Raw genomic sequence first — 11,169 nt, forward strand, 5'->3', positions numbered from 1 at the left:
ACGTTTCTGTGTGTCCCAATTCCTCTTCTCAGAAGAACAGCAGTGGGGTTGGATTACAGCCATCTTACATCATTGTTTGAACTTCATCAACTCTGTTAAAAAAAAAAACAAAACCCTTATGTTCTGGTACAGGCACATCCTGGGGTTCTGGGGGTTAGGATTTCAATGTGTGGATTTGGAGGAGGCATGTGGCCGTCCAGCGGGACATATTATGGAACCCCGTCTCTCCACAACAGCAGAGATGGCTGTCTTCTTCAGGGTCTTCTGAGTTTGGAAACAAGCCAAGGATGTTGGCTGTCTTTGCTGACGACTTAAACGAAAGAAGTCTAAACCTAAGTGTGCGCAGTGTGTTGGCAGCCCTGTGTATCCATAAACAGCAGCAGGTGTGGCACAGGCTGCTGTCCGTGCTCCATCTCTGCCCTTTTAGGTGATTCTTCCCGTAGTCTTATGGGGCAAGTATTAGTCACTCCAACTTACAAAGAGAAAATACGGAGTTTAGGAGTTTAGCCAAAGTCATTTTTAGCTAGAATACTAGCTGTCTTAGGCTCCTATTGCTTTGGTAAAACACCATGACCGAAAACAACTTGGGACTGAAGGATTTAGTTCATCTTAAACTTCCAGGTAACAATCCATCGCTGAAGGAAATCAGGGCAAGAACTGAAGCAGGATCCTGGAGGCAGGAACTGAAGCAGAAGCCATTGAGGGGTACCACTTACTGGCTTGCTCCCCATGGCTTGCTCAGTCTGCTTTCTTTTTTTTTTTTTTTTAAAGATTTATTTATTTATTTATTATGCATACAGTGTCATGTCTGCATGCCAGAAGAGGGCACCAGATCTCATTTCAGGTGGTTGTGAGCCACCATGTGGTTGCTGGGAATTGAACTCAGGACCTCTGGAAGAGCAGTCAGTGCTCTTAACTTCTGAGCCATCTCTCCAGCCTCTCAGTCTGATTTCTTATACCATCCTACGACCACCTGCCCATAGGTGGTACCACCCACAGTGAGAAGAGTCCTTCCACATCAATTATTAATCAAGAAAATGCCCACAGGGCAATCATCTGAAGGCATTTTTTCCCAACTGAGGTTCCCTCTTCACAAATGACTCTAGCTTGTGTCAGGTTGACAGAAAACTATCCAGCACCCTAGCTTTACATGATGATCAGAGAAAACTAAAAAATAGGGAGAAGAAATGGGAGTCAAAAACAAGAAAGAGGAGGAAGAAGAAGAAGAGGAGGAGGTGGTGGTGGAAGTGAGGTGAGGAGGCAGGAGGGGAGAGGAGAAACTAACCAGATCCTTCTTGTCAACAAAGGCAAGCAGAGACCATGCAGCCCAAGAAGCAAGGGAAGCTCTTCAGACGCTGCTCTCCCACTTTAAGAAGGCCAAAGCTGGTAGTTGTTGGACAAATGGGTGTTCCAAACTGTGACCATGTTGGAGGCAAGAGGACAAGTGTGCTCAGCGGTGTTCACAAGCTAGTGAGGCCTGGGTGTGCCTGGAGATGAGCGTGACCACACATCTCAATTCGTGACCCAGGCACAGCACTGGGCTCGGGCAGCAGCGGCCATGATGTCACGGTTTTCAGCTGACCACTCGGGAATCCAGTGCAGAGTTCAGCCTCCCTTTGAGAAACAGAGCTTTTGGGAGCCGTCAGGGGGAAAGAAGCAAGCGAAGGCTAGCATGTTCTCTGAGTGACTCTCCAGGCTAACATCACTGTTTCTTTTAGAAATGCCATTGCCTGGATGTGTTCACTTAATTTTCATACACTAATCAAGAATCTCTTAAACACTGAGCATCATGCTCAAACTAGGACTACGAAGACGACAGAAGCTATAACCTTGCCCTTGGGGACTGTCTTAGCTAGGGTTTCCCACGGCGGCTGGGATGTATGGCGACATGCAGGCAGACATGGTGCTGGAGCTGAGAGTCCTACATCTTGACAAGCCAGGCAACAGGAAATGGTCTCTTTCACTGGGTATGGCTTGAGCATATATGAGACCTCAAAGCCTGCCTCCACCACGACATACTTCCTCCAACAAGGCCACACCTCCTAATAGTGCCACTCCCTTTGGAGGCCATTTTCTTTCAAACCGCCACCACCACCACCACAGGGACCTACAGTACATTGGAAAAGATAGGCCATTATACCCAGGCGGAGGGGTAGGGAGAAGATGGGCCCACTAGTAAGACATCATTGCACTGGGGTATGAAAAGGTCTGTTGGAAATTTCCAGCATGGTAGATTAGAGTCCAGCCTTGCCACAGAGAAAGGGATGGGTGGTAAGGTGTATTGAGGCTCAGAGATTTAGCTCCCATCATCCACGTCTTCTGTAAGAAAGGGTTAGGGTTGGGGTTAGCTCTTCCTCTTTCTCTTCTGCCTTCACAACACTTAAAAAGGAAAGTCCCGCCTCCCCTTTTCTCCCAAGCAGAAGGAATTCCTCATTCTGCCCTTCCTACAGCCCCACCCACATGAGTCTTAGTGTTTGTTGTATTGCTGTGGAGAGACACCAGGACCAGCCCAACTTATTAAAGAAACCATTTAATTGGGGCTTGCATACAGTTTCAGAGGTTTAGTCCATTATCATTACGGTGGGGAGAAAGTAGTTAAGAGTTCTACATCCGGATCCCAAGGCAGCAGGAATATAATGACATAGGCCCTGGCTTGGGCTTTTGAAACCTCAGTGCCATCTGCAGTGATACACTTCCTCCCACAAGGCCACACCTCCTAATCCTTCTCAAGCAGTGCCATTCCCGGGTGACTAAGCATTCAAATATATGAGCCTATGGGGGTTATTCTCATTCAAACCACCACGGATGGGCACCTTTGGAGAAGAGTTGGGGGACAGAACTGGCGTCTGGGTCCCTGGAGGTTATTGCCAATGCTGCTAACTAGCCTTTGTGTTCCTGGACTCAGTTTCTTCCTTGGCAAAGCCAAGGAGGAGTTAAAAACCCCATGGCCTGAAAGTTAAATTTAAAATAGCATTCATAGAAGAAATCTTTCAGAAACTGTTTACTTTGGGGGTTGATAAAAGAGCGTAAAAGGCTCTGATTGGCACTGTTTAAATATTTGGTCCAGCGCTGATATTTGCATTTAGGGTGAAATGAACTGGTGGTGTGCATTAACCCTGAAGCTCAGGGGGTGGGGTACACAGAGGGGCTTGGAGATCCTGCAAACTGATGGCCAAGAGAATAAAGCCCCTCTGTAACTCACGCCTGTATCTCCACCTTGCTTGTACAATTCCAAGTGGATTTTTAAAAACTGTCCTCGCTGTTTTTTAAAGGCTTTTATAAGCCCAGGGGGGAAAAGGCACACAACTGAACTCCACAATAAACAGTAAACAGAAGTGGTCCCCAGAAAAGCTAATGGCATTTGAGAATATTCTACAGTAGCCTCCACTTAGCCGCTAATATGCTCTTGCTGATGGATAGGGCACTTTCGGCAATAAGGACCATGGCAAAGGAGCTAATAACTTCTGAAGAAAAAAAAAGAATACAATAAATAGACTGTAAATTGCCCCATTCCCTGCAAACAGCACTCTCATGGGTGAAATTTCACATTGTTGATGACTGGAATATTATATTGAACAACTGAGGGACCAGGGAGGTGACAGAAGATAATGGCTTTGGAAGAGGACAGGGGAAGCTGGGGAACTGAAGATCTGTGGTGCAGTTTAAGTAGTGAACGTAGTTAGGAGCAGAAGATGGTCCAGGCTTCCCTCCTGTTTGTCTGAGGGTATATTGAGGCCAGTCTCAGACGCCTGACTGGAATCTGAAATCCTGGATACACTGAACACCATCGACTAGCCTCTCAGGCAGCTTGGCAATGATGGCTTCTGCATGCTGATCTTGTGGGTTGTGAGCACTTCTGAAATGCCTCTTGACTCATCATAGTAAATAGCAAAAAGAGGAGGAGGAGGAGGAGGAGCAGAAGATGGAGGAGGAGGAGGGGGAGAGGAGGAGGAGCAGAAAGAGGGAGAAGGAGGAGGGGAGAGGAGGAGGGGGAAGGAGAAGGAGGAGAAGAGAAGGAGGAGGAGAGAAGGAAGAAGAAGGAGAAGAAACTGATGTGTGAACTGATTGTAAGTGGAAAGAAGTTTAAGATTTTAAATTGCATCTTTATTTACTTATTCTCTGTGTGTGTATGCACGTGGGCATTTTCCCCAGCACACTTGTGCACATCAGAGGACAACTTGAGGGAGTTAGCTCCCTCCTACAGTGTGAGTCCCAGGGATCTGAGTTAGGTTTTCAGGTTTGGTGGAGGGTGGCTTTACCCACTGAGTCATGCTGCTGGCCCCGGAAGGGGATATTTTAAAAAGTTAAAACTGAGTAGAGTGGTACAGGCCAGCGATAGCATTCAGGAGGCCTGGGTAGAGGATCCTAGAGTTCCAGGATAGCCTAGGCTACATAGCAAGACCCTGTATCCAAAAGAAAAAAAAAAGGGATTAGCATAAAAACTAAAATAGAAAAATAAAAACATACAAACGTAATTATTTAGATTAAGTGAATATTTGCACGCTCACACCCACCCACCCATGCATATGTTGAATCCTGGCCCTCAATATGGTGCCCTTAGGAGCTTTGGGACGTTCCCAGTAGAGCCTGGTGAATGGGATTGGTACATGTATGAGAAGCACCCCAGAGAACCCACTCTGTTCCTCAAGCCATGTAAAGATACAACGAGAAGATGGAAAAAGGCAGCCCAGGAGGGGGCGCTCACTAGAACTCCACTAGACTGATGTGATCTTGAGTTTCCAGCCTTCTGAACTGAGGGAAATCACTGCTTGTTTATAAGCCGCCCAGTCTGTGATACATTGTTGTAGCTGCAGGAACAGGCTAATGACTGAGCTTGAAAGAGCTGTGAGATCCTTTTCTGAGCAAAGAAACCAAAACCGTTTTATTATCCGCGGGCTTTCCTGCATTCACTACCCATTTCCTTGCACATGGATGGGAAAAGAAAAGGGTCCTCTCTTCATTTCAGCTGTGCCTCATGCTCTGTTTTCCTTTACATCAAAATCCCCTCAGAGGCTTCTTGTGCTTCCTGTTTTGACTTCTCATCTACCTCACTCAGGACTGCCGCACTCAAGCAACTGGGGCCTCATAAAACCAAAAGGCTTTTTATCCCTAAGGAAACAATCAGTTGAATAAAGAAGAAACCCACAGAATGGGAAAGAATCTATCAGCTATACATCTGAGAGATAATTAATATCCAAAATATACAAGATCAAGGAAACAAATGATTCAATTAAAAGTGGGCTAGGAATCTAAACTGAGATTTTTCAATGGAAAAAAATATTTCTTTTAATGAAAATATTTTTATTAATGCTTTGAGATTTTTCATACAATATATTTTGATTACATTCACATACACCCATCATCTCTACTTTTCCCAGATCCTTTTCCACCTTCCTACACACCCAATTTCTACCTATCTATCCATCCATCTGTCTGTTCATCTATCTATCTATCTATCTATATCTCTCTTTCTCTCTCAAATCTAGTTTGTGTTGGCTGACTGCTCTTGGGTGTGAGGTCTGTCCTGGAGTGTGGTCATTGTACCAGGTATTCACATCATTGAAAAAAATTGACTTTTCCTTTCCAAGCAGCAATCAAATGCCATTAACTCCTCAGCTAGGGGGACTGAGGCATAGGACTTTGTGTCTACCTCCCCTTCTCCAAACTGGGATTTCGTCTGGTTGAGTCTGTGCAGGAGTTCTGCATGCTGTCACAAGTACGGTGAGTTCATATGTGGATCTTCCCCTATTACGTCTGGACAACACTGATTTCTTGATGTCAACTGGACATAATAGGGACAATAAGAGAACTGTTAAAAGTATCATGATTTCTGATTTTTTAACAGAAAAATATGGAATGCTTCACGAATTTGTGTGTCATCCTTACGCAGGGGCCATGCTAATCTTCTCTGTATTGTTCCAATTTTAGTGTCTGTGCTGCCGAAGCGAGCACATGATTTCTGATTTTAAATTATTACCATTTAAATTACCATAAAAATAGACGCATAGATCAATAAAATAAAATTGAAGCCCCAGACATATTTCCTCTGGACACATGGTTTTTAACAAAGGGGCCAAAAGTAAACATTGGGGGAAAGACAGCATCTTCAGTGGTACTGGTCAAACTGGATAGGCAGCTCCATGTATGAGAAGGAAAGGAGATCTAATCTCCCACTTTACACAAAACTCAGCTTCAAATGCATCAAAGACCTCAATGTAAGACCTGATACCTTGAATCTGATAAAGGGAAAAGGGGGAGGGAGATGCTGGAGCCTACTGGCTTAGGACAGGACTTCCTGAACAGGAAGGAGGCAAAAGCAGCCATTAAGACTGACAATCCACACATGAGACCTCATGAAACCAGAAATTTTCTGTGTGGCAAAGAACATCATATTCCAGTGAAGAGTTAACCAATGGAATGGGAAAAAAAATTCTTTATCAACTATATGTCTAACAAGATTCAAGTATCCAGACTATGCAAAGACTTAAAAAAAAAAAATCAAGGTCACTATTTCTTTTTAAAAATGCTATTGGCTAGTAACATTTTACAACTACCAAAACCCCTGACTTTTCTATCACACTTTAGAGAAGCTTTGGCAAAAATACATGACATTTAAAATTTTAAAAACTGTATGCACACTTATGACAGCTACCTGCAATGTGTTGTCATGGGGATTTAAAAGGAACGCAAAGCTACAGAATTGGTTTTATTAACAGGAGAAGGACAAGTAAAAATGGTTTAAACTACGTATTGTTCTAAAAGTTATTTTAAGAATAAATAAATATTTAAGCAAAGTGAAATAATATTGCTTTAGACAGATGGCCCAAAGCCCAGAGCCCCTTTCAGAAAAGCCATTTATTTCAGGGAAAAGACCCAGGTTGTACATGTCTGTGACTCATTAAGTGGGATTGTAGCCCAACATTGACAGTGCCATCTGAGAAAAAAAAAAAAATCAAAATTTATAGTCTGTAGAGTAAGAATCGACATTAAGAAAAGAGCAAAATTAAGACTATTTTTAGAAAGTTAAAGGCACATCCAAGTTTATTTGTGAAGAGTTTTCTAATTTTAAAACATGGCAGTGTTTTAAAATAGACTAGGGTGATCCAGCAGGAGACATATTGCCCATGAGATCATTTGTAAGATCTCAGTAAATATTTGTTGAGTAAGTGAGTGAGTACATGGATGGATTTATGGAAAGCTTCCATGAAAACATATTTATCCAGTGTCCAACTTTATGGGCTTTGTAATGTTTAGCAAAATAGTTGCAATTTTCACCAGTGAAATGAGAGTAATGTTATATAATATGGGGCCCTGTCTACTTCAAACAGGAGTTTAACCCAGGTATAATATCTATAATTTCTGATTTGTAGTATCTGTAAGCTAAGATTGTCAGAACAAAATCAGTAACTTCTTCACAATGAAGATTTATAACCATATACATTTATAAGAGGGAAGATTTAACTTTTTGTTTGCCCCCAACCAATGCTATCACCTTGGCTCCTATACAAATTGAAATTGTTGACATTTTAGCAGAAGTTCAATTTAATTCTGTAACAGATGCATGCCCCTCCCCCACCCGGGAATGCAGAACCGTTTCCCACTTCAACTCTGAGGAGAGAAGCCGGGTTTTTCATACACGCTAGACCAGTATTCTACCCCCGAGCTACATCTCCAGCCCTTAGAATTCTTTCTTGTCAGCCTAGTATATTCTAAGAATGTGGTTGTCTTCAATCCCTCTTAGACTCGTGTTTGTGCTTCCTGCACTAAAATTGACTTGTGTCTGTTGGGCTAAGAAGCCTAAACTCTTTCCACAGAGTTCACAGGCAGAAGTGTGCTCAGGAACTCTTTCTATCCAAGTGGGGACACAGAGACACTTGTCACTGTGCCATGACCGAAGGCTTTGGGGACGGGACTGCCTTAACTGAGATGAAAGGGAATGAAGAAAGGGCAGACACACCGTGGTGGTTTGAAAGAAAATGGCTTCCGAAGGGAGTGGCACTGTTAGGAAGTGTGGCCTTGTTGGAGTGGGTGTGATCTTATTGGAGGAAGTGTGTTACTGTGGAGTCAGACTTTGAGGTTTCATATAAGCTCAAGCCACAACCAGTGAGACAAACCACTTCCTGCTGCCTGTGAGTCAAGGTGTCAGAACTCCCAGTTCTTTCTTTAGCACCATGTCTGCCTGCATGCTGCCTTGCTTCCTGCCATGATGGTAATGGAGTAAACCTCTGAAGCTATAAGCCAGCCCTAATGAGATGTTTTCCTTTGTAAGAGTTGCTGTGGTCATGATGTCTCTTCACAGCAATAGAAACCCTAACTAAGACATTAAGAAAAGCTGGGATCATGTGGGTTGTGTGCTCTGATAGAGAGGTGCCAGCAGCAGCCTGGAAACGCAGCACATTTCTTGTATATATCTGCATCTGGGAACTGAGTTTATTATATGCAGCTGAATGAGGAAGAATGTTTAGCTAATCTTGGTGGGAGGTCTTGTAGGGAGGACAGCCTCAGGCTGCAATCATTTGGTAAGAGGAAGAAATCCATACTTTCTGCACACACTATCAATATCCACACACGAATCTGGGTAAAGCTTTGCTATTTCCCCAAACCTGACTCAGGGAAGGCTTTGCATGGGTCCGAGGAATGGGAGCCCCTGATGTGGCTGTGCCCATATCAACAACACATATTCATTCAGGACCTCATCCTCTCTCCACAGCCATGGATGGTCAAGGCTGAGAGCTGCATCTTGACTTTTAGTTTGGTATCCACCTCATTGGGTGTGGTTCAGTGAGTTATCACTTTAACCACATTTCACCCTGCCCATCATGCTTTCCTATGAGCAGACCCCAGAGAGTGTTACATAGAGCCTATCCCACGAAGGAGAGACCATCCTGGCACCAAGGGCTACTGGTAGGACCATTTTTTTTTTTTTTTTTACTGCTTTTCTGGCCATGTGAATCCAGCCTCTTGCACCAGCCAAGAGGGTAAATTCTGTAAAAACAAACTCCATCTATTACATGTCAATAGTTCTCTCTCTCTCTCTCTCTCTCTCTCTCTCTCTCTCTCTCTCTCTCTCTCTCTCTCTCTCTCTCTCTGCCTATTCAAGCAGTGACCTTAAAACTCCAAAGCCACAGGTAAGCAACAGGCTATGGATCAATCAGAGCTTCTACAGGCAGTGAAGTAGCTCCAGGTCATGAAGAACTGGGTCTTTGGAGTCAGACCACTGAGTCTACATTACAGATTCCATTCACTCTATGTGCCTTTTGGACAAATCTTATTCTCTATGAAATGGAGGTAATATTACTAACCACTCCTTAGAGTTATTGTGAGGATTTCATGGGCCCATGCCTCTGTGGGATATCTGTATCTCTGAGGTATCTGTATCTATCCATTTTAAGACCCTCCTACACGTGCCTGAAACCACAGATAGCACCCAACTCTATACTGCTTGTGTATCTGCTCTATGTACATAATTATGATTACCTTTTACCTATATGCTTTGCAGTTTTTATTGACTGAGTTCTTGCTTTTATTAAGTAAAGTGATGGTCTCTTGAGCACAGTTCTGTGGTTGTAACAACTGACACAATAACCAAGATAGCTGCTAATTGATGGTTGGGGAGCATATGACCATCTTAGAGTAGAAAAAGAGCTGGGGAAGTAGGAGAGGATGCTAACTGAAAAGGGTAGATTAAAACTTTCAAATGCCAACGCTTTACCAAGCAATCCTAAAACTGATTGTCACCTCTTTAACCAGAAGATCAGTTCTGGGCCATAACCCAGACACAAAGCTAAATGGTAGATAGATTACAGCAGTCAACTGGCTGTGCCCTTCTGGTTCAAACAGAACAAAGCTAAAAGATAGCCTTGTGGAAATAAATTGGTTAGTTATGCCTTGTCTCAAACACCCACTCCGAGTTTGGGGCCACATAGAAAAGCTTTTAACTGAATTCAAAGTTTTAAAACCAACAGTAACAGGACACAGTTAATTACTTCTTCTTTTGTTGGTTTCAGGAAGTATAGTGCAAGATTCACACCGAAAGCTCACATTCTCTGGGCTGAATGAAGTGTTTGTGTCCTCCTCCATAAAGCCTCAACTGACAAAGACTCAACATGACTTGGACTTTGGGATTTTTTCCCAATTTGCATATGTTATTATTGCACCATGTATTATTATTTCCCTAAACTAGTGGTTCTCAACCTGTGGGTTGTGACCCCTTGGGGGTGTCAAATGACGCTTTCACAGGGGTCACCTAAAGCCATCATAAAATACAGATATTTACATTACAATTCATAACAGTGGCAAAATTATGAAGTAGCAACAAAAATAATTTTATAGTTGGGGATTATCACAATATGAGGAACTGTATTAAAGGGCCACAGCATGAGGAAGGTTGAGAAACCACTGTCCTAAACCTTGGTTTCAAGTTTCCTTGACATTTCTTCTGGACTTTGGTTCTTTGACTGCAAAGTTCCTGATCCTTTCCATCTCCTCAATGTTTTCTAACTTTGAAAACATTGGTGATGTTTTCAAATAAGTTGAAATCATCAGGCTAGAACAATAAATAATCTGATAGATCACTTGATACAGTTTTACTGTTCTCAATATTAAGAATGTGGTAATATTTGTTGAACAAGTGAATGAGTTCATGCATGGACTTGTGGGAAAACTTAGATCATCTCCTCTAAGGACCAAGGAGATTGTTCAACTCTCTGGGAACAGATACACTGACAAAAGAGTGATCAATACCCCAGGCAGGACAGTCTAAGATTTCGCAATGTCATTTGAGACAGTGCACAGTTTAAAATTTGTGATTTGTTTAATTCAGGAATTTTCCATTTAATATTTAGAACCATTGTTGACCATGAGCAAATGGAATATAGCAAAGAAACAGATAAGAGTACTGTATTTGAGAAGACCCTAAAATAAGAGCTGGCATTTGGTTCCTGGACTAGGAAGTGATTTACTGAGCATGTGTCAGAGCCCCTCCCACTTGCTGTGGTAAGGGGCCTTGGTGTTTGTTTGGGGGATGAGAGATTAGACCTGCTAAAACATATCTTATTTTGAAAAGTGGATGATGACTCCTTGATATTCCACCCATTGTGAGCCATGTCTCTAGTGAGACAAGGAGAAACCCATTTTCTCTGAGCTCTCTTATCATGATATGAAACCATA

General features: G+C 42.9%; 1 non-coding gene across 1 annotated transcript; it reads right to left on the bottom strand.

The window, feature by feature from the left end:
* Nucleotides 1–5,845: 5,845 nt before the first annotated feature.
* On the bottom strand, nucleotides 5,846–5,952 carry LOC121824195 (U6 spliceosomal RNA). The gene has a single exon (XR_006066013.1). It is a non-coding gene; the product is annotated as a U6 spliceosomal RNA (small nuclear RNA).
* Nucleotides 5,953–11,169: the final 5,217 nt, after the last annotated feature.

Source organism: Peromyscus maniculatus, chromosome 19, assembly GCF_049852395.1.
Source record: "Peromyscus maniculatus bairdii isolate BWxNUB_F1_BW_parent chromosome 19, HU_Pman_BW_mat_3.1, whole genome shotgun sequence".
NCBI classification, from domain to species: Eukaryota; Metazoa; Chordata; class Mammalia; order Rodentia; family Cricetidae; genus Peromyscus; species Peromyscus maniculatus.